The sequence below is a fragment of the Vipera ursinii genome (genome assembly GCF_947247035.1).
Source record: "Vipera ursinii genome assembly, chromosome: 1".
NCBI lineage: Eukaryota > Metazoa > Chordata > Lepidosauria > Squamata > Viperidae > Vipera > Vipera ursinii.
In genome coordinates, this window is record NC_139512.1 from 297,172,988 (window position 1) to 297,188,524 (window position 15,537).

A 15,537-nucleotide genomic window follows, 5' to 3' on the forward strand; every position below is an offset into this window, starting at 1 on the left:
AGGCAACTGCAACTGTTCCACGTGCTTGTTTTTTATTGCACTGTAACCCACTGAGAGTCTCCCAAGTGCAGTGAGCAATAATAATAATAATAATAATAATAATAATAATAATAATAATAATAATAATAATAATTATTATTATTATTAACTACTCTGTACTGTGTAGCAGCCTTGTAATAATTTCTTGGACAGCTTAAACTGGGCAAATAGAACAACTGAAGAAAAAGGAAATGTTAATAGATCAGTTGAAGGGAAAACAAGGGAAAGAGGGGGCATTGTACAGGAAATTAAGCCACTAGAAGTCACCGTGTCTGAGCTGTTTAGTAAATAATAAGTAAATAAAAGCACAATATTAAGGACACTTTGCTAAAGGACTCACCTAAAGTTTAATCTTGTCCTCTTTCTCAGCTCTCTCCACAATCCCGATATAATCATATTTCACTGAAAATGTGTAATGGGAGAGCCAGTATGGTTCAGACATTAGAGAATTGAATTATGACAGAAATATAATTCAGATCCTTGGCCATGATAATGCACTTGGTGAATTTTGGTCAGTTGCTATCTCTAGATTTACATAATCAACAGAACTGTGGCTGTGGAGACAATACATTGCCTTGATTTCTTGGAGAAGTAACAAAACAAAACAATCTGACAGGCAAAAGCCAATCAACTTTTTGAATCTGATCAGTCTTCACAATTTGATGTCTTTTAGATTTGCTGCAATCAACTCTTTTTTTTATTAAAGAGTTTTACAAAAAACAAAATTTTACAATATATCCCCAAATCCCTCCCACCCCAAATCCACCCACTTTCCCCCCCCACTTCCCAGAGCTAAATACAGGATTATAGTTACAATAATCATATTCTAAATAAAAATTATGCATAATATACAATTAACCAAATTCATAATGTGCTTTAACTCCCCTTTAACATAACTACAAACAAAGTACCAATAACAATATCCCACTAAAATCTACTCATAAGCTAAATGGAACTTTTTAGTCCCATATTTGTTCTGAATATAATTTATCCATCTCCTCCAAACTGAAATATATCTTTCCTGTGAATGATCTTTCAAATAAGCAGAAATCTTAGACATTTCTGCAAGATTCGAAACTTTAAACACCCATTCTTCCATAGTGGGCAAACTATCCTTCTTCCAATATTGTCCCACCAGTAACCATGTTGCTATTATCATGTTCAACATCAAGTTAGTTTCTTTAACATCACAATCTACCACAATACCCAATAAAAACAATTGCGGAGAAAACTTTATCTTTCTCTTAAAAATCTTTTGAATGTTCCACCAAATTTTAATCCTAAAAGCTTTTATATTTCTACAAGTCCACCACATGTGAAAATAGGTAGCTTCTAAACTACCACATCTCCAACATTTAGACTGTAAATTAGGATACATGTTAGACAACTTCTTTGGATCCAGATGCCATCTATAAAACATTTTATAAAAATTTTCTCTTAAATTTTGAGCCTGAGTAAATTTAACATTTCTAACCCAAATTATCTCCCAAGTGTCCAACGAAATTGGTTCCTGAATATTTTGTGACCACTTTATCATACAGTCTTTAACCAGTTCCGTTTCCGAATCCAATTCAATTAAAGCATTATATATCCTCTTTATATGTGCACAATTTAAATCTCTAATTTGTTTTACTAAATTTTGATCTGTTTTATTTCCTTGTCTGAGACATTTGACAGTCCCCAAAATATAAGTGTTGAAAGAGTTTAATAGTAGTTCATCAAAATGACATAATATCTTCCTGAGATGAATCCTAGAAAACTTTGAATAATAGAAACAACTTTTTTTTCATAAGCCATAAGTCTGAACTGTAAAGGATAAAACTTTTGTTTGGGTGGTTTTTTTAAAAGATATTAGAAGCTTGTGGTTTTTAATTTTAAAAGGGGAATTGTCAAAGGCAAAAGATAGAGAGGATGAAAATTTAATTACTTAGAGTCAGAGTTTATATATTTGGGTTGAGTGTCTAACTCCGGAGCTCCATGTGAAAATGACTAGTAGACAGCACTGAAGATTTTGGTTGCTGAATGTATAACTTATTTTCAGTACCTTTTATAATAGCAACATGCCACACAAACATTAACAGATGATGGTGTTTTTGGCATGGAATTAATTTTTGTACGTCAGACATAGCAGCAAGTGTACCGTAGTTAAAAACAAACAAGCCTACTGGCAACATACCCATAGAAATAACCAGCTAGCAATTTTTACAACAGCTTAGAGTAATTAGCTGCTTCAATAAAATAAAGGTTCTATGAGAGGTTTATGAGCCTCTCTTTGGCAGTGTAATGACAAACTTTCACAAAATATTATTAATACCAGATTGCGAGAAAAGGAAATTGCTCTTCCAATCGAAACATAATCTATATTTTGTTCTTGAGCTCCTAACAATATAATTCTAGGTCTGCTTGCTTAAGAGCTGTAAACATTTCAGTTTTAATCTCATTTCATACAAATGCACACTAAAAATGACATGATTTTCAAATGATGCCAGTGTAGTAATTTTAAAGAAAAATTGGAACAAATCCAAGAGACCAACAATTTCAGATTTATATTTACAGTCTCTGGACATGATTTAATTTAGCCATAAGAGCCATCCTAAGCCATATTTCAATGTAATGCAAGAAATGATCAGATATGTTCTAAAGAGGAGTAGCCTATAGTAAATTAGTGGATTTTCTAGGATCAGCACCTCACCAAAAAAATTCCACCTCTCCTATTTTCCATTGAAATATCTTGTTAATAAATTAGCATATGTCTCATAGTTGGAGAAAGTTTACGTAATTCACCCTTGAAATGCTGCTAAATGCATTTGAACTTTATTTAGTCTGTAGATCTAATAGCAGATCAGCTATAAGTCTGAATATTCTTTTAAACATTCTTATGTTTTAAGAAACAGAAAACTACAGGTAGTTCTTGACTTACAACAGTTCATTTCCTACTTACCACCATTGCTGCATCCCCATGGTCACATAATCAAAATTCAGATGCTTGGCAACTGACTCATATTTATGACGCTTGCAGTGTCCTGAGGTCTTGTGATCCCCTTTTGTGACCTTCTGTCAAGCAAAGTCAATGAGGAAACCAGATTCATTTAACAACTGTGTTACTAGCTTACCAACTGCAGTGATTCACTTAACAACTGTGGCAGAAAAAGTTGTAAAATGGAACAAAACTCACTTAACAAATGTTTCACTTAGCAACAGAAATTTTGGGCTCAATTGTAGTTGTAAGTTGAGGACTACCTGTATCATATTGCAGTCTACTCTCTTAATAATATAGCTAATTCAGTTGCCACTTTGAACAAATATCTGCAGGAAATGACCACAGTAGGTGTACCAATGGGCAGAGGAGTGATGGTGTATAATGCTTGTGTGCATGCATAAATGTGCAGGTGGCAGTGTCATAACAGAATCTAATATCCAAAATACACATTTTATCTATTTCAATATAATCTAATTTTTGAATATTAAACAGATAAAATCCTTATTTTCAACTAATTTCCAAATATTTTAAATCTAATGAGCAGAATTCCCCTTATCTCAACTTCTCCCTTTAACCCTCTAATTAATAATATGAAATCCCCTCTAATAAATCAAAACCCCAATTTTCTTCAGCCTTATTCTGGCTTTCTTCCTTTGCCAACTAGCCTTCCATATCAATGCTTTTAGACCATCAAATAGATCTCCCTCTATTATTATATATGTTATTTAAAATAAAGGAGACCATTTAATTGCCATTTTTTTCTGAAGGACTAGCCCATTTGTATTCATTAAGTTGTCTCCCTATTGTTCCAATTCCCCATTTTTGCCCTGATATGTTTATCTTTCAATCTGTTCTTCTTTCTCAAATTTCTTCTGATTTATATATAAATTCTTTTCCATTTTCAGCGTTGTCACTCCCTTTTCTGGATTTTCTATTAACGGTATGTGTTGGTCAACTGTGTTTTAATATTTGATTGTTCCACTTCTTCTGTTATCTTCTGCATTGTTAGTTCTTTGGTTGTAGTCAAAGTTTGGGTTTGTGTATCTAAGCTGGCATCTTGATCTTTTATGTTAGGACTTATTTTATCACAAGCTGAAAGAATGGTTTCATGTATTGCTTTCAACATGGAAAGAATCTTTTCCTGGTCTTCATCCATCTCTCTCATGTGTTTATAGATAGACTTTATAGTAGAAGTCATTTGTCAAGCAAGATTTTATAGTCCAAGGTATTTTATCATCTCATATATTCTTCAAATAAAGAGATAGGAAGACAATTCCCCACATATAACTCTGAAAGTCAGTAAAGGTTTACATTCATAGTTCAAGTAGGCCAGTTATGCTGTGCAGCTGTTCTCTTACAGCTGAGTTTTTCACAGATGGTGCCAAGGTCAAAAGAGTCTTATCTAAAGTCTGGGTTTCAAGCCAAGTCTCTTTTAGGAAATAACAACTTGTTAAACCAAACTTTGCCACAACATGTCACAAGATGCTGTTTAAGGTTTTTTAAGTACAACATTTGTATAATTCTTTTTCCAATTTTATTTCTTTTTTGTAGATAAAAGCAAAAGTCTCCAATAAAAATAGGAAAAAATTTGGTCCCCAAGTTTCAGGAACATATAAATCCAATTATATTAAAGTTGTTCTTTTAGTGCTTTAATTCCCCTGGGTAGTCAGTCGCCGCTATTCTTTGAGGGTGGGATAGAAATTCCCTTCCCTCTCTCCTCACAGGGGGAAAGATACTTGGGGCAGCTTTTACAGGAAAAGAAAATACTTAGGGTAAAGAGAAGATCGGATCTCACCCAATTTCATCCGCATTGCTTTCAAAGTGCTTGGTGGTAAGTTTGACTTTGGTTGTCTGTAGCCTAGTGATGGGCCATATTACTATGGCTGGTCTTTCCTCCACTGGTTTGGAGGGCTGCCCCCCCCTCCCGTGATCAAGTGGGGGTCCCCTCCTTGCTCGTCACCCCTACAGGACAACTTTCAACCCTTTCCAGGGTCCCCCAGCAGAGAAAAACTGAACACGGAAGACAGAGCTTGCCTTCCAGGGTTTGCGGCGGCCGCGATGGCAAACCAGAAGTCCTCCTAGGCCATTTCTGATTAGTATTGATAACAGGGAAAAGATCTAGCCCAAGGCTCCTGTTTTGTGGTCTGCTTCAAAGTTTGGTTCTCTTGCTCTTTTCAATTTAACATTACATAAGGTTGCTGGGTGATAATCCAATAGTTTAAGATGAGGTACTGTGCTATCCCACTCACACACACAGAGTAATGGTGGTTTAGTGTGTTTATTAATATTCCCCATCCTTCCGAGGTAGGTAAAATGAGGACCCAGATAAGCTGACTTTGTAATAATGCCACTTGGGGGGGGGAAGCCCTAATAAGCAGCATCTTCTAGTCCAGGAGTTTTCTATCTTTGGTTCTGAATGGGGTGGCACTATCAAAGACAGACCTGAGACACAATTTAGGGGTGTGCGAACCATGGCTAGAAAGCCGTGTCCACACATTTGGGTTGTTTGCCAGTTGTGCCCATTCCTGGACTACAAGGCTCTGCTCAGTGTCACTCCTGCCCACATAGACTCCCATCTGGACTACTGTAATGCATTCTATGTGAGGCTGCCTTTGAAGAGCACTGAGAAGCTTCAACTAAGTGCAAAATATAACAGCACAAGTAGTCAATGGTGCTAGTTACTCAGTTTATGTAATACCATTACTTTGTGAGCTGTTGCCAATGTGCTCCCTGGTGAAATTCAGTGTGCTGATTGTCACCTTTAAAGCTCTTCAGGGCTCAGGATTGGGTTACTTGAGGGACTGTCTGTCCCTGGTTATTTCTACCTGCCCAATCCAGTCTGGTAGGATGGGTAATCTTTAAGTCCCATTGTATAAGACATGCTGTTTGGTAGGGCCCAGAAAGTGTAATTTTTCTGCCACAGCACCCTGGAACATTCTCTTTTCAGAGATTAGGAGAACCCCAACCCTGATGGCCTTTCATGAGTCCCTAAAGACCTGATTCTGTGCTCAAGCCTGGGGTCCCAAATATATGAAAGGATGCATCTCCTGGTTACACTGGCATTGGTAACTGTGATTTTCTTTTTTCATCAGGCATGCATTTAAAAGTTTGTATTGATGCTGTATTTTTTAAAAAAAATATTTAATTTGCCACTTAGAATCACTTGTTAAGATGGGTGGCTTAAATAAGTAACTAAGGTATCCAACATTGCAAAGGATTTCCCATTTCACTGAAAACTTTTAAAAAAGGCACAGCAGTTTCCATTTTACAGTAAACCGCGTTTTATCACATAATGTTCCAGATCACTGTGTGAGATTTTACTTCTGCTAGAGTGATCTGAATCAAATGAACTTGTTTCTGAAGACTTGGATGCTTAAACTGTATCAGGGATATCCAAACCTTCCTAATCTGCAGTGATTTATGACAAGCAGGCAGCGGGTAGAAACAAATCTGTTTATCAATTCCAAAATGATTTGTGATAGATAGCAAGAGTTTCTAAATCCCAATTGTTTAATAAAAGCACATACACAGCCCCCCACCCCCAGTCAGATTGTTGAAATGAAGACAGCTTGTGAAAAATCCCAAAAGTTTGTGTTTGTGTGTGTGTGAAAGGACCATAGTAGTTCTGGTCTAAAACAAATGTACGGGTTCAGATATGTGATCAAAGGTACCATAGTCCTTAATCCTGAGTGCCCTCAGAAAGTATCCTTTCCCCAACTAAGATGACTCTAGCATTTGTATCTGGCTCTGCTGGTGAATCTTGAAATTTTAGCAAAAAGCAGATCAGTCTGTTAAGCCTAAAATCTCTCCAACCTTAATACATGTGTGTTGGCTTATTAGATCAGAGTTAACAGTATTGTACGTAAATATATGCACTTGCCACACAATATATGCTTTTAAAATTTGGTGACCACTTTTATTCCAAAACCACCTTAAAATTTGCAACAAAACTAAGAACTTTATCTATTGAGTAAACAGATCTTAAGATATGTTACACTTTAATACTTTGGAAACACCCTGAATGTGCATAATGACAATTTACACAATTTTTTCAACTTGAGTATAATAAGTGGCTGAGACACAGTAGAAGTCTTTTGTTGGCTTAAATGTCCGCTTCAAATGGCTGACCCACTTCCTAACATAGAAACCATAACTGAAGAACTACATAGTAAAGCTCTCACATTTATTAAATTTTAAATTTATTAAATATCCAGGGCCTGTTCTTTCAGGAACTGCAAAATAAACACAATCTGTTTAATAGTTTTTATTTTTTTTAAAAAAGAGATGTAATTAGCTAAAGCATCGCCTAACATTATTTGGTCTGAGGCATATCCAATTTCTGCAAGGCTAAAACTGATTGATGGCCTAAAGTTGCTTTCAAAAACTACAGCTCTGTCTATTGTCGCTTAATGGAAAGTATAATATGCTTGGCATAGAATGCAGAAATGGGTAGTAGAAAATAACCCTTCAACTCTATAGTGACTTCAGCACGTGATTTAAGACTCCAATTCAAGTTTAATTACTTTTGATGTAAGTAAAGATAGAAAATCTGTTGCTATCCATCCCGATTTGTGCTGGAATGCAAAGTGGTCCATCGTTTCTGAAGAAAAGTCAGTTTACTAATCAATTTATTTCTATTGTGAATTCTTGCTGGTTCGATAATTAATCTGGATTTAAATAGCATACCCACTGCATATTACATAGAAATTTCTAGTAGCCCAGGGGTGTCAAACTCAATTTCACTGAGGGCTGCATCAGCATTGCGGTTGCCCTCCGGGGACCGGGTGGGTGTGTCCAGAGTGGGCGCAGCCTACTGTGTGGGCGTGGCTGGAGTGGGTGTGACCTACTGGGTGGGCATGGCCAGCTCTACATCATTCGCATCAAGGGGGCCTATGGGGGCCTGGGCAGGAGTGGGACAAATCTGAGGGTCTTCGGCAGAAGGAAATGGGGACCAGGGCAAGTGCCAAGGCATGGTCCACTGGAGGAGCCTCACTGTTCCTCTCAGGCCATGGGGGGGGCTGGATGGTGTTGCGGGCTGCCCGGAACCCTGGGCAGCAGAGGTCAAACACCCAGCCTGGCCCTCAAGCACCCACGGCACAAAGACCACTTTCCCAAGGGGGTGCCCAGCAGCACTTACCTCCTCCTCAAGGCTGCTGCTGCTATGCTTGCTCTTAGCCAGGTGCTCATGATGGGTATGAGGGCAAAGTCAGAGGGAGGCCCACTCCCTCTCCATATGAGGAGACCCAGCTTTGTATCCAAAGCTTCCTTAGCAATAGGATGGGAGATCCCCAGGATAGGCCAGGAGGAGGGGGAAAGGGGATGGTGAAAGGGCAGCAGGGAAGGACTAAGGTAAAACTTCCCTCAGACCCTCCTTCTCCTTCCTTCCTTCCTTCCTTCCTTCCTTCCTTCCTTCCTTCCTTCCTTCCTTCCTAGAACAGAGTGGTGGGAAAATATTTGAGATGAGGGAGGGAGAAAAACAGGTAAACACAGCTGGGGAGGTATCACCCTTCGTGAGGAATGAAGAAATGCACCATCGCCTGGAAGTGGCCAACACATGGCCCTCATCTACTTCACATACCTGGCTTGGTGGGCTCTGGGGGAGGGGATTCCATGAGCAGTGTGAGAGTTGAATTTACCTGTGGAATGCTGCCCAGCCCCCAGCCTGCCCGGTTTCGGCAGGCAGTGGGGCGCTCTCCTCACAGCGCCGAGAGGCTGAGCCAGGCAGTGCAAAGCTCGCCAGCTTTGCACCTTGCTGCTTGCTGAAACTGGGCAGGCTGAGGGCAAGGCAGCATTGCACTTATCATCAGATTCATGCCACCCAGCTCAGCTCTCATCGCGCTTCTCTTTGGATTCACGCAGTCCGTCCGGCTCAGCCTCTCGGTGCTATGAAGAGAGCACCCCACTGCCTGCTGAAACCAAGCAGGCTGGGGGATGGGTGGCATCACACTTCTCTTCGGATTTGTGCTGCTTGGTTCAGACTCTTAGTGCTGTGAGGAGAGCACCCCAATGCCTGCTGAAACCAGGCAGGCTGGGGGCTAGGCAGCATCACACTTTTCGGATTCATGCCGTCCAGCTCAGCCTCTCGGTGCTGTGATGAGAGCGCCCCACTGCCTGCTAAAACCCCTCCCCCAGAGCACATCAAGCCAGATATATGAAGTAGGCGAGGGCCATGTGCTGGCCACTTCCAGGCGATAGTGCATTTCTTCATTCCTCACAAAGGGTGATACCTCCCCAGCGTGTGCCCACAGGGTGGGGCCAACACAGCAGGGGCTGGTCCCTCGCTGTTTCCAGATGGCCTTGTGGAGCTAAGACTTAATGCGTTTCAGCATAGATGGCCACCAGAAAATTGTACATTGGCTCCCGGTCAGCCTGGGCCAGGGCCAAGGCAGCGCGGGCCGTTCCCTGTTTCCAGGATGGCTTCGTGGGCCACATGAAACCACTTCACAGGCCGCATCTAGCCCCTCGGCCTTGTGTTTGACATGTCTGTAGTAGCCTAATGAATGATTGGACTCTTACAAGGTTGGTCTTACAAAAGGAAAAAAACCCACTCCCTTATAATTATAATTCTCTGTGATTTGAAAAAAACACTTTTGTAAGCATCATAATGTTTTGCATATTGGATAGGAGGATTTACTGCGGGGAAAAAGGAGTTTAGGCAAAGAGGAACCCTCATTTCTGCAGATTTCCTCTGCCTTGTTCTTTAATAAGATAAATGAGGTTATATCCCCGATGTAACCACAAATCGCATTTCACATCTCAGAATTCTTTTAAAGATCCCCACATTTCAAGACAGGGACTAGTGGTTAGCTAAGAGTTTATTTTGGTTACAGACCAAGGGACAGGGGACCTGTTCTCTGTGTTTTTGTGTTTGCGCTGCACTAGGTGCCATCCATTAAAATAATGAAGTTGGGAGAGGGGACCTTAGAAGTGTTTCAAAATTAATCAAAGTATGGAATATTACATGCACAAATCCAAAATCCAAATTCATTCAGTGTATTTAATTAGGGTCAGCAAAAAGTTTATAAAATATATTGTAAGTTCTTCACATATCTCAGAGATGTCTCAGATGTTAAGGCAAGTTGTTAAGACGAAGCAAATGGGAAAAATTACAAGGGGGACACAGAGTTGGAATTTCTTTAGATGAAAGTAGAAGGAGACTAAGACATTCAAATTAGACTCCATCTGGTACTATAATGTTTTCACTGCACTAAGGAGATCTCCTAAAGTGTCTGGGATGAAAAAAAAATAAGCAAACAATTATTGTTTCACAATTTTAAAAAAATATAATACCCAGCTGTGGCATATATACTACCTTATTACAGCATTTTGATAGTAATAATGTTATCTTAACTAAACATAAAACAAACAATGGGTTTTTGTCCATCTGCTTAACAAACTTAAATTCAGTCTGTAGATCATTAAGTAAACATTTCACATCATTTCTCCCCTCCTATGTCTGTTTTATAATACACTGTTCCCTGTACACTTAGAAGAGCTGAAGGACGAAAATAATTTCTGCAGAATTCCAAGAGAAAAAAAAACAATGTTATCAAAACCACGTAATTATCTATATGCTCAAAAATGAAAAGTTCAACATTATCCACAATAAGGGAATGGTTGGTGAAGATGATGGAGCACGTTAAGATGACTAAATTGACTTCCTTGATTAGAGAAAAAAAACAATAACTACATTTATGGCTGACTGGAAACGTTATAGATTTTTTTGCATGAAACAAAAAAAATGCACATGACTTGTAGTTTCGGTTATTAGAAAAAAATCAAATAAAAGAAAAAAATGAGCTTTTTTGGTAATTGTAGAGTTGGAGCATCTTTGTAATCAAACTTATTTTTGCTGAAATTGGAAGCTTTCTCTTTGTTTTCATCATTTCAATCAATCAGAATAGAGCGGGACGGGACTGTGGAGGTCTTCTAGTCCAACCCCTTGCTCAAACAGGAGACCTTATACCATTTCAGACAAGTGACTATCCAGTCTCTTCTTAAAGACCTCCAGTGATGAAGCATTCACAACTTTTTACAGCAAGCTGATCCACTGGTTAATTGTCTTAGGAAGTTTCTCCTTAGTTCCAGTTTGCTTCTCTCCTTGATTAGTTTCTTGTCCTGTCCTCTGGTGTTTCTTTCTGCAGTTTTTAATTTTTTTTCCCTTTTCCTCCTTTTCTTTCTTTTTCTTTCTTTTTCTTTTTCTCTATTAATTTATATTAGTTTTCATGTTCTCTTTAAAAAAAATTAATCAATTTATATTAAAAACATTAGGTAACTTTGGAGCCAAATTTGAATTCCTGCAAATAAGGGCTTAGCAATTGGCTCAGAGATCAGAAAACCAGTGGGATCATTGTATTTTATGCTGGCAAAGTCAGAGAGATGTGCCAGAGCATTTTCCAATAAATACAATCTACTGCACATTAGTTGTGGGTGTACAAAATCAGTTTATTTTGGTCCTTTTGAAGGAAAAGTCTTCATCATGGTTCAGTCCAAGCCAGGGATAAACAACATGCTGACTGCTTTAGAAAGAAGGTTGCAGTTTATTGAAGAGGAGAGCCAGACAGAAAAATGGCTCTGGAAAAAAGAGAGAATGAGCACACGTAGGGAGTGGGTTTTTATACCCTCTAGATCCTTTTGTTTGGAGTTGTTTCCTGTTCCTGTTTGAGGCTTTGTATTTCCTGTGTCACGTGTTCTGACCTGAGTCTGGGTGTGCTTTTCTGGTATTCTGATGGTGGTGGATTAATCCTATTATGTCCCAAAGGTCATATCCTGCTTCCCTGTGGCTGTGGCTGATGACTCGTAGATTTTTGGTGTTGGTTCTAGGGATCGTTCTTCCTAATCCCAGTCTCCAGTCTTACCGACAAGATTATCACATCTGTAATTCTGCAGAAGGGACGCGGTGGCTCAGTATGTTAGAACACTGAGCTTGTCGATCAGATGGTCAGCAGTTTGGCGGGTTGAATCCCAAGTACCACGTAACAGAATGAGCGCCTGTTACTCGTCCCAGCTTCTGCCAACCTAGCAGTTCAAAAGCACGTAAAAATGCAAGTAGAAGAATAGAGATCACTACGGTGGGAAGGTAACAGCATTCCATGCGCCTTTGGCATCTAGTCATGCTGGCCACATGACCACAGAGACATCCTCAGACAAGCTCTGGCTCTTCAGCTTTAAAACGGAGATGAGCACCGGCCCCTAGAGTCGGAAACGACTAGCATGCATGTGCGGGGGAACCTTTACCTTTACCTTACCTAATTCTGCAGACTTGGGGGGGGGTTGGTTAGTTTCTGCCTTTACGGAAATATATTCTGTGTTTTAAATATTTCCAAAAATATTCCTTTCTGGGGGGGGAGCTGACTTCCCACAGTCCTGATATGATTGCCAACTGATAGGTAAAGGTAAAGGTAAAGGTTCCCCTGCACATGTGTGCTAGTCGTTTCCAACTCTAGGGGCCGGTGCTCATCTCCGTTTCAAAGCTGAAGAGCCAGCGCTTGTCCGAGGACGTCTCTGTGGTCATGTGGCCGGCATGACTAGACGCCAAAGGCGCACGGAACGCTGTTACCTTCCCACCGTAGTGGTCCCTATTTTTCTACTTGCATTTTTACATGCTTTCGAACTGCTAGGTTGGCAAAAGCTGGGACGAGTAACAGGCACTCACTCTGTTACACAGCACTTGGGATTCGACCCACCAAACTGCTGACCTTCTGATCGACAAGCTCAGCGTCCTAACCCACTGAGCCACCGCGTCCCTGCCAACTGATATATACATTTAAAAAGAATACCTGAAAGAGGGGCTGGTGGAGAGGACTGTAAATGATATGCATCTTCTTATCTTGAGGATAAGCTATATTAAAATGAGAAAAATGAGAAAAGCCATTCTTATGGTTCAGTGAGACACTTCATCTGATTGACATAATTACGTTTAACTCTTTCTCTCTCTAGTCAGTTAGCATTTTATTTCTTCCCATCAAAGATGTTTCTGTAAGAATACCACTATGTTTAAAACCTCAAAAGCAAACATTGTACCAAACTGATTAATGAACAGTGCATGTTTGAACTGTTGGAAAAAGAAATACAACAGTTATTTCATGAAAAAAGTGGGGGAGGTGTTTATAATGCAGAGCGTTCATAGATTTTTCTGTTTCTTTGAATGTAGCTGGCATCTGAGCAATTAAAGGATTCCAGACAAGTGTTATTACTCATGACTCATGAGAATATTGACAAACTCTAAATAAAAAGCATCTTAACATACAGCTCTGAATTACTTATACATAAAAAGTTGTCAATAGATTATTTTGTAGCATGATCTGACTCAGTTCTCAGTCTACTAACTTCCAAAAAGGTTCACCCTTTATTTATCATTTATTATTGATGGTATTAAAAGTAGTTCATCCCTATCAGAAGGCATAGAGATCCAGTTGATAGTATAGCATAAGAGCATTCAATGCCCCCCAAAAGCAGGAAAATAAAACAGCAAAAAGAGGCAATGCAGTGAAAAACAACCCTGACATCTTCAGCTTCATTAGCTACTCTAGGCATTCGCACGTGCACACGCACGCACGCACGCACATACACACACACACACACACACACACACACACACACACATGCACAAACTATGTCCCTCATCTACAGACTCAGACAACCAAGCAGCACCCAGATATCTGTGCTATGTACAGGTGCCATAAAGCAGATGAGCATTCTGACTTTATAATCCACATGGCATGCAGCTCAGCATCACTTACACCAAAGTATCTCAAACACGGACCTTGCCTTATAGGAAGCAACCCATGGTCACATATAGGAATATGCAAAGGCAAGCTGGCGCATTCTGTAGCTGGCTCCAATGTTGGCATAGAAAAATAACATGCTCCTCAGGAATCTTTAACTGAGACAGAGAATGAAGCCTATCTACTCCAACTTAACCAGGCCCTTTTTAAAATCTCACTCTATCCTGGGAATTTACTTCCCAGAATTTTCTAGAGAAACTCTGTATAGACTACTAGGTTTGTTCTGCTTTGCTCCACCCTGCTAGAGAGGAAGAACATTCCCTCACAAAATCAGAACACAAGCACATTTAATGAGTTCTTCAAGCAAAAGTAAACCCACTGTGTTCCAAGCTAGCCTGAGGCCCGGATCAGGCATATGCATCTGCGTCCACTTGGCTAGGTCCACAATAGGCTGCTTGTAAATGAACATTTATCTTTCAACTGTGGGGATTGCATTTAAAGTGAAAAAAGACACAATAGAGCTGTTGTGGCAAATGCTATTTTATCCAGTAGAGTAGTTCCTTTCCTATATGATAGAGGATTACCTGACAATATTGCCACTATCGATATTTCAATACAGGTAGTCCTCGACTTACAATAGTTCATTTAATGACCATTCAAAGTTATAACAGCATTGAAAAAGTGACTTTATGACCATTTTTCACACTTATGACCCTTGTAGCATCCCCATGGTCACATTATCAACATTTGGGTGCTTCATATTTATGACAGTTGCATTGTCCCAGGATCATGTGATCAGCTTTTGAGAGGTTCTGGCAAGCAAACTCAATGGGGAAGCCAGTTTCACCATGTTAGTAACTTAATAACTGCAAAGATTCATTTAACAACTGGGGCAAGAAAGGTCATAAAATGGGGCAAAACTCACTTAACAAATGTCTCACTTAGCAACATACACTTTGGGCTCAACTGTGGTCGTAAGTCGAGGACTAGCTATATAGGTGGTCTCTGACTTTAAATCCCAATACAGCCTGGAATTTCAGTCATAAGTCATTGCAGACATGAATTGAATTGTCACATGATGGGATTTGATTTTAAATCCATTTTTATAACAGTATAAAGCAAGTCACTGTGGTCATAAAGCGAATAATGTGGTCATTAAGCAAGTTTCATGGTTGTTAAGCAAATCCATTCTTCTGAATGGTATCACAAATTGTGGTCATGTGACTGATTGTAAATGAGAGCTGGTTGCCAAGTGCCTGAAGTACAATCATGTGACTGCAGGGGGGAGGGGGAGGCAGTAGTCATAACTTCAAGGATAGGACATAAGTAGTTGTTTTTTTAAAAAATATCCAGCATAACTTCAATTGATCATTAGACAACCAGACATAAGTCAAGGACTACTGGTAAGACTAATTCCTACTGCCATGTATGGAAGTTTCCCATTTCCCATTATGATAAGAATATTGAATTCATCTCCTGCTTAAAGGAATGATGAAGGTAAGCAGGGCTTTTTTTCTCACAGAACACTCAGAACAGCGTTCCGGCACCTGTTTTTTGAAAAAGAAAAAAAAAACTTTGCACAAGCTGTGCTACTCCCTCTATTGGCTTTCGAAAGCCAATAGGAATTGCTGCTGAGTGCGCCAAAAAACCTGGCCAGCAAACGTTGCACAGGCAAGTTGTCTGCAGCGAAGGCAGGAACTTTGCACCCCTCCCTGCTGCCCAACTACACCATCTCAACTAGGTAAGTAAGATATTATTTGCAAATAGGATGGCCTAAATTTAAGCTGCATT